This window comes from Oxyura jamaicensis, chromosome 2 (genome assembly GCF_011077185.1).
Source record: "Oxyura jamaicensis isolate SHBP4307 breed ruddy duck chromosome 2, BPBGC_Ojam_1.0, whole genome shotgun sequence".
NCBI classification, from domain to species: domain Eukaryota; kingdom Metazoa; phylum Chordata; class Aves; order Anseriformes; family Anatidae; genus Oxyura; species Oxyura jamaicensis.
Genome location: NC_048894.1, coordinates 148,065,915 through 148,078,194, shown reverse-complemented (window position 1 = coordinate 148,078,194; position 12,280 = coordinate 148,065,915). Strand labels below are relative to the sequence as shown.

Here is a 12,280-nt window from a genome sequence, read left to right as displayed (position 1 = left end):
AGCAGACATCCAGCAAAACAGCTCAGCACCTAGGGCTATATCCAAATTCATGATCCAACTTGCTGTTCAACTGAGTGTGACATAGGAGGAAATGTCATATTCCCCTCTGGGAATACATGAGGTATTGTCTTATCTGTGAGGAAGTATGAGGCAAGAGTCAAACAGATCAGGTGTTGCATTTAGCACAAGAGGCCTGACAGTCCTGCATGACACAAAGGCTGTTGACTTTATCTGTAATTGTATATACACATGAAAACACTCATTCCTGATGGCCAAGACAAAAACAAAGCAAAGCAAAACAAAACAAAACAAAACAAAGCATCAGTAACTGATGTCAGGGATTTTGTATGACCAATGGAAAGGCCTTTATTTCCCCATCTGTGAACTCTAAATGCTTTGTGTACTAGCAAGATTGAACGCAGAGAGAGTGACAAGCCATAACTGCAAACTCCAGCTGATACACCAGAGATGCTGGTTGCTCCCATCCTGCACAGCTGGGCACTTGTGTGTAGATTGGGGATGAATACAGGGCGTTCCTCACCTAGCAAGAGCAAAAAACTCAAACCCAGGCCCAGACTAACTAACCTACTGAGTAATAAACCCAGTACAACCCAAAGGAAAGGAAGAGGATTGAGGGGCAAAAGGGGAGGATGGGACAAGGGCATTTGGGGCCATTGGGTGCTCTGTGGGCCTGCTGGTATTTCATGGAGTGGAATTTGCCGGAGGCAAGCTGCACTCATTCCAAATTCCAGATGGGTATCATATAGCTGTATGCAGGAGGAATGCTCCACAGTTCAGGAAATTGTACCTTATTTTTCAAACCCTTCAGCAGGAAGGAACCTTGACTGCCTCCTCTGAAGGACTCAGTTGTCCAAACACTGGGTTTCCCTGGGTTAAAGGACTCACTGAGCTCTAGTCTGCAACTGTCTTTTTGATTTCTATTTTCCTTTGCTTTTCAGTGCCTGGTGATGAGAGGTTTTGAGGTCTAGGACTAAGGACTCACAGGCATTTCAAAATGCGATGCAGCTTCATATGGAGAATTTTCAGCTAAATGGAATTATGGTTAATCCTTTTTTTGATAAGAGCCCTGCTACTCTCCTGCCAATACTGTACTTCTACACAAGGATTGTAGAGCTTTCCATACAACACAACCCATTGACCCTTAGGGCTCCCAAATGAGAGAGGAAGATTGAGGCCACAGGAGGAGTATGTTCACGGTGACTAAATTACACTCATCCTACAGCAGTTGTCATATCTGTCCTGGCCTCCCCACTCTGAGCAGAGCAGGGCTTTAAGGAAGAAAGTGAGTAATGCCTTGAAACAAGCAGAGATCTGGGGGGATCATTTTTCTTCACCATCAATGTTGATGCAAATGAAAAAACAACAGCTTAAATGTCTCCTCGCCATCTGAACCTTGAGCACATTCACAGTAATAAATGGAGACATCTAACCCCACTGAATTCAAAAAGAAGAGTGCAGGCTGTGGGATTTCAGCAGCTTACAGATGGGTGATGATTCTCCTATAATTCTGCTCATTCTCAAATGCATTTATCTAAAAATTTCCAGGGCCAGTTCTATCAGTTTTTTCTCTCTGTGGAACAGCATTGTCGCATTAAGGAACAAGAGAACAGGACAACCTGCACCACCTCAGAACAGCAAAGGAAGGGTGCTGCTTCAACATTATTTTTTTCTCCTCTAACCAGTTTAACTGGGCTACTGAAGGGCCTGGTGATCAAAAGAGAAGTTAATTCTCTGGGTTTATGTGAAAAATCACCTCCCTCTGCTACATCCCTCCCTCTGCCTCTCCCCTCCTCTTCTGTGCATCTGAAGCTGTTTGCAAGCCCTTTCCACCCCACTTAATCCCCCCTCCTCTTCTCGTGGTAAAATCAACCCTCCACACTAGGCTTCAGCTGTTTTTTGGAGCTTGTCTGTTCACATCACTGAGCAAGGGATGAAGTAATGAAAATTACAAGCTGTGGAAATTTGATCTCTCTATTCTGTAATTACTGTTCTCTGAAATATGAGAATATATATTTACTTTAATATTCTTGCAGAGGAGGGGAAGTTTCCCCAAGGCATAACGCAAAGAGAGAGCGAGGAAGAAGGAATAGCATGAACCCATTTGTACTTGATTAAATGTTATATACAGTAGTGAGTGGATCTTGCCTTTAAGGCTGACACAAAATCAAAGCATTCAATGCATGTTGGTATTTAGAAGCAGTCAACACTTCCTCTTTGCAACATACATTTGTATACAGTAATTGGAAGGAGAGGAGTCATAATCTTCAGATACTCCAACACATAATTGCCAGTATCATGAAACTACTATTTCATGATAAGATACAGGCATTTTACTTAAAAGCATAGAACCTGGTGTCTTGTGAACACAGTAAGAATCATAAATGTCATTAAAAATATATAAATAATAAAGAGAAATAAATTCACTTTGTTGGTCTTGAAGTTATCACAAAAGCCAGAAAATATAAGAATAAGACTTCACAGTTCTAAATCTGAAATAATTGAAAGATCTATTAGAATTTGTTTTAAATTTGTCTAGAACCTTTCAAAATGCCACAGCTTTAGGAAAGTAATTTGGCATTGGCTATGTCAATATTATTATTGTTACCGTGTTTACTAAAAAGCTCCAAACACAACTGATGTGGTAGGTCACATCTTTCACAAAGCAGTCAGCTTCTGCCCTGAAGTAGAGTATCATCTATGGGTTAGCTTTACTGTTCAGATAAAAACATGGAATAAAGCTAACCCACAGGACTAACGGACTAAACAATCGTCAGTTTAAACCTTTAATGCTTTTCTTTGCTGTCCCTCCAAAACCTGTAAAGAAAAAAGCCCAGCAGTTGCTTTTCCAGTAATGTGTGATTTTCCTTTCTCATAGCGTTCTTCCACATGTCTCCGTAGTGCCTGTTGTATTCCTGGCTCTATTGTCTCTTGGATTTCTTCATTGGAGAAAAAAATTAGCTAACAAAATTGCATAAACAAACTGAAAAAAGGTAAAAACTGTCTTGTGTGAACTATTTCAGAGCCATCTGAATGCCAATGCCTCTTTTTTAATCCTGGTCTGATCTAGTCCAAGAGTCATTGCCTTCATCCACTATACATATAATAAATATAATTCTTGCTGAAATATCAGTTGAGTAACAACCAAGTCTGGCAGCTGAGTAGGCTTCAGAATGTCAGCCAAATCAACCTCCCAAGGTTTTCTCTATTTCTTTATTATTATTATTATTATTATTTTTCCTCCAGGAAAAGTATGTCATAGAGTCATATCGCTCAGAATTTCAGAATTAGGCTTTTAAGCCCTATTCTTCCTGGGAACATTTTAGAGCATAAAAGTTTCTGCTGAGTACAAGTTTCTGATCGTCAGCTAAGAGTGGCTGATGTATTTCAGGAACAAGATCATTGTTCAAGCTGTTCTATGCTCCTGTTAACTTTCTGCTTGGGTTACTAGGAGGGGTATGGGCCTGAACAGGTTCTGCCTATCCTGTGTAACTCATTATCTTTGTAAGTGCTGGGAAGATGAGAAAAATGTTATATGGAGAAAAAGTTATTTTTCCCCACAGATTATTAATTACGTCAAAGAAGAACCTGCTATCCCACCGTGTTTTCTCTCACTGTTATCATGAACATTGATGGAGCTAGCCAAGTAATTAATACAGGCAGTTGACTTTATTTCATGTTTTGTTTGTTACCTGAAAAAAAATGCATCTGTCAGCAGAGGGCTGTTCCTAGAGCATACAGATTTTGCTAGTTTTTGCTTTTATAACCTTCTGCTGCTATTGAGAAGAAAGTATTTTTATTAATAAAAGTTTTACATACCAAAAGTGATGGCAGTCTCAAGAATCTTGGAAGCATTCTGTTTAGCATAAATTTGCCCCCTCAAATTGCTGATGGAAATGTGGCCAATTAACTACAAAATTCAAAATCTAAAAATCTATTATATAAACTTCTAAAGATTTTAATTATGTAGACAACACATCTGTAAAAAAAATAAAATAAAATAAAATAAAATAAAATAAAATAAAATAAAATAAAATAAAATAAAATAAAACTCTTCTTCTAATATTCTGGCTTGCCTGTATTTGAAAGATTTTTTATACATCATGCTTAAACACAATTATTGTGCCTCACCCAATCCTCTTCCACCCCAGAACAGGAAATAAACTCTTTTAAATTCAGTATGCTTCTATCAGTCTGTGGGAGCATCTCTCTAGTTTGAGTTATTAAAATCTATCATTCACTTCTGAACGAAGGCTAAAAGCTGGATGTGTAAGCTCTCTGTCTTCCATGTAGACAAAATGAACACATCTAGAGAGAGGTTCTTGTCTGAAAACCTGTAGAGAGTCTAGATGACTAACAAACTAGATGTCGAACTTGCAGATGGCTTAAATAAAGTAAGATGAGTCACATCATAAGTGTTTCCTAGATGTCTCTATATTCTTATAACTAAATCCAAGCTAGGTTATAACCACCTCCAAACATACAACTGTTTAACAATTCAAATAATTCCTTCTGTTAAGAGTAATACAAGACACTGTCTACATGTATCTAGCATTTTTTTTTCTTTTTATCTTTTTTATTTTTACAGCAGTGGACTGATGGAACCATTTTTCCTAGAATTTTCATCTGTTTCTGAAGTTCTGCAGGTGTACACAATAACAGTAAGTCAATGAAATTCAGAGCATCCAAAAGCCTCCAAGGATTTTACTTTCGCTGACTAATCCACAGTTAGAATATCTGAAACAATATAGTGAAGAAGTTGGTTATAAACATCTCACTACATCCTCCTGCCACTCCAGCTGCATCCAATATAAACACAGAAGATACATGGGTAAAAGCTTTAGGCCACTTTTCCAACTGTCTTTTTTTTTTTTCTGACAGAAGCTAGATGACAATACAAGTTAAAGCCAATGCCACTGCAAGTTCTTCCTTGCTTTAGGGAAGCTCTTTCCAGATTAACTAGAATTGCTCTTTACTGTATATTCCAGTATTTAGGCAGATATCCTTCCCCTGCAAAGATCTAGGGTACATTAAAAACATGAGACATTCCAATCAATTGGATCAATGACACAGCAACTAAAACTACATTAAGTAGGGACTTGATACAATAAAGTATGACACCTCAGAAAGGAGTTGTTTGATTTTATTGGGACATTGATCTGTGAAATAAAGTTTCCCTAAGTTATCTACTGTAATAGTTTCTAACAGTTACTTTAGAGACATTGCAATTATTTTGGGTCAGTGATCTAAAAAACAAAAAACAACAACAACAACAACAACAACAAAAAAAAAAAAAAAAAAAAAAAAACTAAATTTTAACCTTGGAAGAGTATCCTTTAGTCATAGAGCCGTAGCAGAAAGGTATATTTAGTGGACTACCTTTAGTTGTACTTGTTACTTTCCTTGAACTTACCTGTGTTTTGGTCAAATAGTTTGGTCAAATATGCCCTTTTTTCCCAGAGAATATTCTTCAAATACCAGTCAATAGTTTTGGTCATCTTTTTTCACAAGGTCTAATATCTTAAACCTAGCTGTATAATCAGAGCTAATTGTCAGACTCCTATTATCTAAAAATTTCCAGGGCCAGTTCTATCAGTTTTTTCTCTCTGTGGAACAGCATTGTCACATTAAGGAACAAGAGAACAGGACAACCTGCACCACCTCAAAACAGCAAAGGGGGTGAGGGGGGTTGGGGGGGTGGAGGTGAGGGGTGATAAGTAGTATCTTAGACTGAATGCCTGCCTTTATATCTTCACTTGCTTTTATTTCTTTACAGTCCTTCAATCTATTAACTCATAGTCTCAGCTGCAACTTTGGGCTGTGAGTCATTGCCCTATGGCCCTCAACTGCGTATCAAGGTGTTTATCTAAACCATCAAGTTGCCTTGTAGCTTGGTACACTGTTTCTCACTCTACTATGCAATCATTGCAGTCAACACAATATTTAGAACATATTTCAGAAAGCCCGATTCCATGTTTTTGCTGAGTCACATAGTATATTCATTGTATTATTGTAGATTTACTTTCTTGGCTAACAATTCTGGGTTTATAACAATGGAGCTGGTCTGCATCATTAGAATGGATTTTGCAAGTTAGCTTACACACCATGGTGACCAGACTTTGGTACAGACTGAATTGCAGTGACTTGGATGATAACCCATAGCTGCTTGAAATGCAGACAACTCTGTTTATGTGATAAAATTAAAAGAGTAAAAGCAGAGGTCCTATATTTTGTGACAGTTTCATGGGTGAGTAAGGGAAAGGCTGCACAGCAGCATTTGTCTTTTCTTCCTTCTCCCTTTCTCTAATAAACACCAGGTGTATTGCTTGTAGCTGGTGATACATTTCCATAGATGCAGGCACATTCCCAGGGGCTTGTTGAAGCAATAATGTGGTGTGCATTCAGGAATGTACCTGCATTTATTGATCAGTGGGCTCCAGAGCAATGAGGAAGAGCTGAGACAGTTAAATGCAAAAGGAAAACTCAGTTAAATGCAAGATTAAAACCTTCCCATTGGTTGTGCTGACATGACACAAGCAATGAGTAATAATACCTTGCTCATAGCAAGAGGTGAACTTTAAAAAAATAAATAAACTTTGCTCCATGTGTTACACCATAATCATTATCACAGCAGTTATTTTTCATTCTGAGTTGTGTGGGGCATTCAGAAAGAAGGTATAAAAGTCTGACTGGAAAGGAAACTTGCATGATAAATAGCACAAGTGTTTCCTACAGACCAGCTAGTTCATGCCTGTGTGACTATGATGATAAATGCTCATTTGTTTACATACTACAGGGAGATGATAATATCCTCAGATGAATATCCATTATTTCATTGGCTTTGTCAAAAAGGGATTTAAGCTTTTCCAACTACTTAGTTGTTCTACCACCTCCCTGAGGAAAAGCAAATCCTTTCCGATGAAAGATCCTACAACACAACTCAGATCCAAACACCCAGTATCTGATAGCATCCTACTATATCCTAGGTAATGTGTCCTGTTTCTGCACAAAATGATATATAAGCTTCTGAGAAAGAGAGTTTAGCAAAGCAGTTATGTGGAGCAGAACAGGTGGATCTCTAGACATAAAACTGATGACATAGGATTCATGACTGAACTCTTTTCTCTGTGATAACAAAAATAAATCTACAGGGAATTCCAGTCAATCCCTACAAACTATAATAGAGTCACTTCACTGAACTGAATTATCTTAAAGTTAATGTACTTTCATACATACAAGAACACAAAACTAAGATCTTTGTGTAAGCCTTATCTTCATGCCTTTTCCACTGTTCACTTGTTGGAGGACAATATTACAAATGCAGGAATATACACTGCAAATATCTCAAAAGAAATATCAAAGCAGAAAGGGTGATAATCTGGTGAGAGAGGGGCATTTAATCATGGTGAATCAAAAAGAGTTGTGCAAGCAGTCTTTTAGAGTGCCTCAAATTTGGGCTAGAAATAGAAATGCAGCAACCAGCAACATCCACAGAAAAAGAGCAGCTGGACAACCTGTACCCATATAGCTATACATATATTTAATTCAGAGAGGTTATTATTCTTGTTTTATTGTTGCTATTGTATTACAAGAGTGCCTACGTATTTCCTCTGAGATCTGTGCACAACTGTGTTAGATGCTGCATAAATAGGATAAAGTAGTCCCTGCTGAAGTCAACAGAAAGATGCTTCGAGAGAGTGTAGATCAGGCCACAGATGTCCTAAAATTTGCCAGGCTGTAGTTATTAATAAGCTATTCCTTTCCATTTCTCAATTCAAAATCACATGGGTGAAATTAACAAACAAAAATACCAGCTTAACAAAAGATCTGCTAGAAAAGCTCGTGCAAAAAGGAGGACAAAGGCAGGTGTGTCATACAATGAGTGGTGTTAGGACTGATGTTGCTCTTTAGTTTAATGTATTAAACAGCCTGTGGAACATCCATTTAGCCAGCAAGGTCACTCCATCTTTGAATGTATGTCAGCTCAGACTTGGGAGAATTGGTTGGTTAAATCTTTGTATATTCTTGTACTAATAATGTAAACATTATCCACCCTCAAAACAGCCCCAAATGTTTGTCTTTATCATCTTCATATAAATGTCAAACACTATTTGCTTACATTCGCATAGAGCCTCTGTGCTTGTCACTATGATTAAAGATCTGGTATCACAGCTGCACAGCACAACCTGAGGGGGAAGAAAGAAGAGTCAGTCTTTTCCTCTCAGGCAGAAAATATTGTGGAATTGCTAGCACATTGTATAGGTGCACTCATTCCGGGGAAAGAAGAGAAACTGCATTCATCAGAATGAATAGCAGTAACAAAACATGTTAAATGATAAAATATATTTGATACCCAAGGCTAGGAATCTGCATGTCCTTTTCTTTTCTCTGCAACTGACTGATTTTGTAATTAGGCAAGTCACTTCATCCTCCTGCCCAGTAGTTCCCCTTCCACAATTTATTTTAATCTGTAAAGATCTTGATGTTTTCCAAGAAAGGTTTGCCTCCTATTCTATTTTTATACTGCACCTAGCACAAAGTGACAGTAGTCATTGTTTAAGCTTCTATTTACTGCAATAATAAATGATCTCGATGGTTATTTAGAAAAGGAAGTTAAGATGCTTGTGGGAATAGATCAGTAATTAGGAAGGATATGAATACCTTTTGTAAAGAATAGGATAGAAGCTTCAGGATACCTTTGAATTTCTCCCTAAGTTCCCTGAGTAGCAAAGGGAAGCTTATCCTCAAGCCTGTTAAGTTTCCCTTGGTTCTGGAAACACTCAGAAAGACAGTACCAGACAGCCACAAAACAGCTGATCTAGGCCTTCCATCAGTCAGTGTTTTGACAGTCTCCATGTTATTGCTAATAACTTGCATTTATGTAGAGTTTCTTATCAGTAAACTTCAAGTGCTTCTCATTCTCCACTTAATAATTGAATACCCTGAGGCTCAGACAGCTTGTGTGGGGGACTCTGGCTGTGTCCACATTCCCAGCCAGTTAGTAAAGCAGAAAGGCCATGCTGGAAATGGAGCACAGACTAAGAGGTAACAAGCTCATAATGAGCTAGGAACAGAGCACAGTGATGACAAGCTGTGCTGTAACCATTAGAGAACATGGCCACACATGTCGCCAATTCTGTACCTAAAGAAATTCCTTCTTAATCCAGAAAATGGAGGGTCAAAATCTTAATAACCACTCTTCTCTTCATTAGCAGAATTGCCAGTCAACTCCTATCAAATTATTTTTAGGACAGTGTCTTCAGACTTGGTTGTTAAAAACACTGTTGCTTTCCTCTGTCTTAGCTTTCAGCTACAAACCCAGAGAGGGAAAGCAATATGCCAGCAAGCCAAGGCGTCTTACTTTAAGTTAACTCTCTCTGGACACGTACTTGCAGCATCCTCAAAGTGCCTCTGTCTTCTGTTGTATCTGTGGAACTTTAAAGGAATGGGATTCAGCCATGATGCTCTTTGAAAGTCACTGAGCTACCAAACAGAGTGGTTTCTTTGCCTTTAACTTCCTTGGGAAACTCAAGTGACTTCAGGGAGGAGAGCTGTGTGCAAATGTTCTGACCTTCACTGCTTTATGTTTGTGTTAGCATCATCTCTCTTTCCCCTTAACTACCCTGATTTGCATAATGTTATTCAGGTTTCTCCATTAGCTCTTTATATCCTGCACATCCACCTCATGGCAGTCTAGCTCTAAATGCCCTGTGGTCATTCCCCAAGATTTGTGCATTGGTAAAGGTTCCTGAAGTTTTCTTGCACTCAAGTGGCCAAACACTTCTGTTAACAAATATTGTACATGGGGTGTGCCTCTGGGAACTCCTCTAGAGAAAATAAGTGTTCCACATCAGGCCACCAGTTCTTGCCAGAGTTTTAATCTGTGATTTAGCACAAATATGACAGCACTGTGGCTGCTGTGGAACAGTCATCCCACTATATCCAATCAACCTCCACAATAACTGATAGGATCTTTTCTCATTTGACTGTATGCACCTAAAACAGCTCTATGGTGTCAGCTGATCCATTAAGTTGCTTTGACAGCCTAGAAACAGGAAGCTTTCAGTGTGTTAATCTTCCCATATGCCTTTGACACCAAAACTGGATGTACATGTAATTAAATACTTCAGGATCTCTGTATTCTTGAAGACAAGCAGCACATAAGAGGCCATGCGCCAACTCTAACAGGCTCCAGAACATCATGGTTGCATCTAAACCATACCTAGGACAGATGTGGAGAATCAAGTCCCAGTGCCTGCGTGCATACCTTGGCCTTCCTTCTTGGACTTGTGTTGATGTAGCCCTGGAGTCCAGAAGGTCCTTGACTGTGTTGGAGCAGTGCACCCTGGCCTCTGCTTGAAGACCAAGCTCCACCAGAAAAAAAGTGCTCCTCACCCTAGATTTCATGGCATAGTTATTCTCAGGAGAAGAGATCCCTGTAGCCTCCAGGCTAGAGGTTATTTAGGAACTGATATATTTATTCATGCTTCCTGTTGAAGCTGGCCCACTGCATGGAAGAGAATTCAAGACTCTTAAGTGAGGTAAAGGAAGCAGAAATAAGCCTGGCTCTGCAGCCTGTGAGATCACTCACTTGGCAGAGGAATCCTGTGTTCTAGTCTTTTCCTTCAGGGATTATTCATGCTTCTTCATCAGTGAAGTATTCAGTGTAAAATGCATAGACAAACCCATGGAGCAAACTCTGTAGTCCAGAAATCACCACCTAGGCATATGCACTAGTCACTGTGCCAAGCATTGCAATACCTAAGTCCCCTCTAGGGTCTAGTCTGCACTTTATATTACATAAGGAGCTCTTTCATTAGTGGAGGAACAGAGCCAGCCAGTCACAAAAGAAGATGCTTCAACAGAAGGACCCACCCTATAGGCCCCATGATAGAGGAATATTTGGTCTCAGGGGCATCTTCATGTGCCCAATGTCACAGCACCCAGCCCTTGTGTGCCTCTTGCTGCCATGAGTTAAGACTCAGTCCCCCTCCTGTGATGGATTTGTCCCTGATAAGTCAACAGGAGATGGCCTCAGCACAATCAGCCTGACCGCTGGAACTGTCAGTCCAGCAAAAATCTTTCCCAATGAGGTCGTTGTACCATATTAGATCAGAATTTTTGGCTTCTTCGCAAGGTTTGTGAATAATAATCATTTGCTAATTGTCTGTTTCTCTGATGGAATGCCAGACTCTGCCAAGAGGCATTGCTCTAGGCGCTGCTTTCTACTTAATATGAAAACTCAAGGCCAAATCTGCTCCTGATAGATTCCCAGTGGAAATATATTGGTTTTAATGAGATTGTGTTGCCTGTGAATCAGGAAAGATTTTGGCCTTGAAATCCTAATTCTATTGATTCATAAACTAATAACTATAAAGGATCATTATGCCATTCTAGGCAATAGCAATTACTCAGCAAAGAAAATAAACTTTCTGGAAGTGCTGATGTTGATCTGGATACACTTTGGAAATATATGTCAGCTAAGGAAAAATAGATTGGCATACAATGCTCTTTGAACGGAACCTCTGGGCAAACAAACCAGTGTGGTTAAGTTTTGGCAAAGTTGGGCTTAGCATCCAGCTCAGGAGTGAGAAGAGCTTGCTTGTCCTAAGGTAATAGTGGGTCTCGCCAGCTCAGGATTACCTACACTGCAGTCACACACTCTCTACCAGTGGGCAGCATGCTGAATTGCCTCTGTGCCATACCAGTGCCTCAGCATCTCCACTCCCTGGTTACTTTAATTTGCCACATGGTGTTCCGTCTTTAAAAAGCACTTCCTTCCCCAGCTTTTCCTTTGAAACCAGAGGCAGAAGTTGCAAGCATCTGTACATATGGCTTCACTTTTCTAGTCCCTTAGTGAACAGCTGAAGGCTGATAACTTCCCTTCTCACATCTTAATTTAGGTGAGAAGCCCTTTGCTGGAGACAGTGACCTTTACTTCTCTGAAAATGCTATTCACAATTATGCTGCTGTCTAAATAATGTCTGTGGTTATATTGAGGTGAACTAGGCACCTCGTAAATAATTCCACTAAATTCCATTACTGCTGAAACAAAGAAGAGAGTGAAACTTATTTACGGGAGAGATTTTCAATTTGAGACACTGCCTCATTTATTCTCCTTCCTTCTCCTGCCCCACAGTATTAGGAGAGATATAGCCTTAAGAGGGAAAATTTAAAAAGAAAGAGAGGGAGGGAGGGAGGAGAGAAGAGAAGAAAGTGTGTGTGTGTGTGTGTGTGTGAGAGAGAGAGAGAGAAAGAAAGA

The 12,280-nt window shown here is 39.4% G+C and overlaps 1 long non-coding RNA gene across 1 annotated transcript in view; it reads right to left on the bottom strand.

Annotated features, from left to right (window-relative positions):
• Window positions 1-8,132: 8,132 nt before the first annotated feature.
• LOC118162942 overlaps window positions 8,133-12,280 on the bottom strand; it is a 26,019-nt gene continuing 21,871 nt past the window's right edge. The window contains exon 3 of the long non-coding RNA XR_004748726.1: window positions 8,133-8,204. This is a non-coding gene — a long non-coding RNA (uncharacterized LOC118162942). The remainder of the gene's footprint in view (window positions 8,205-12,280) is intronic.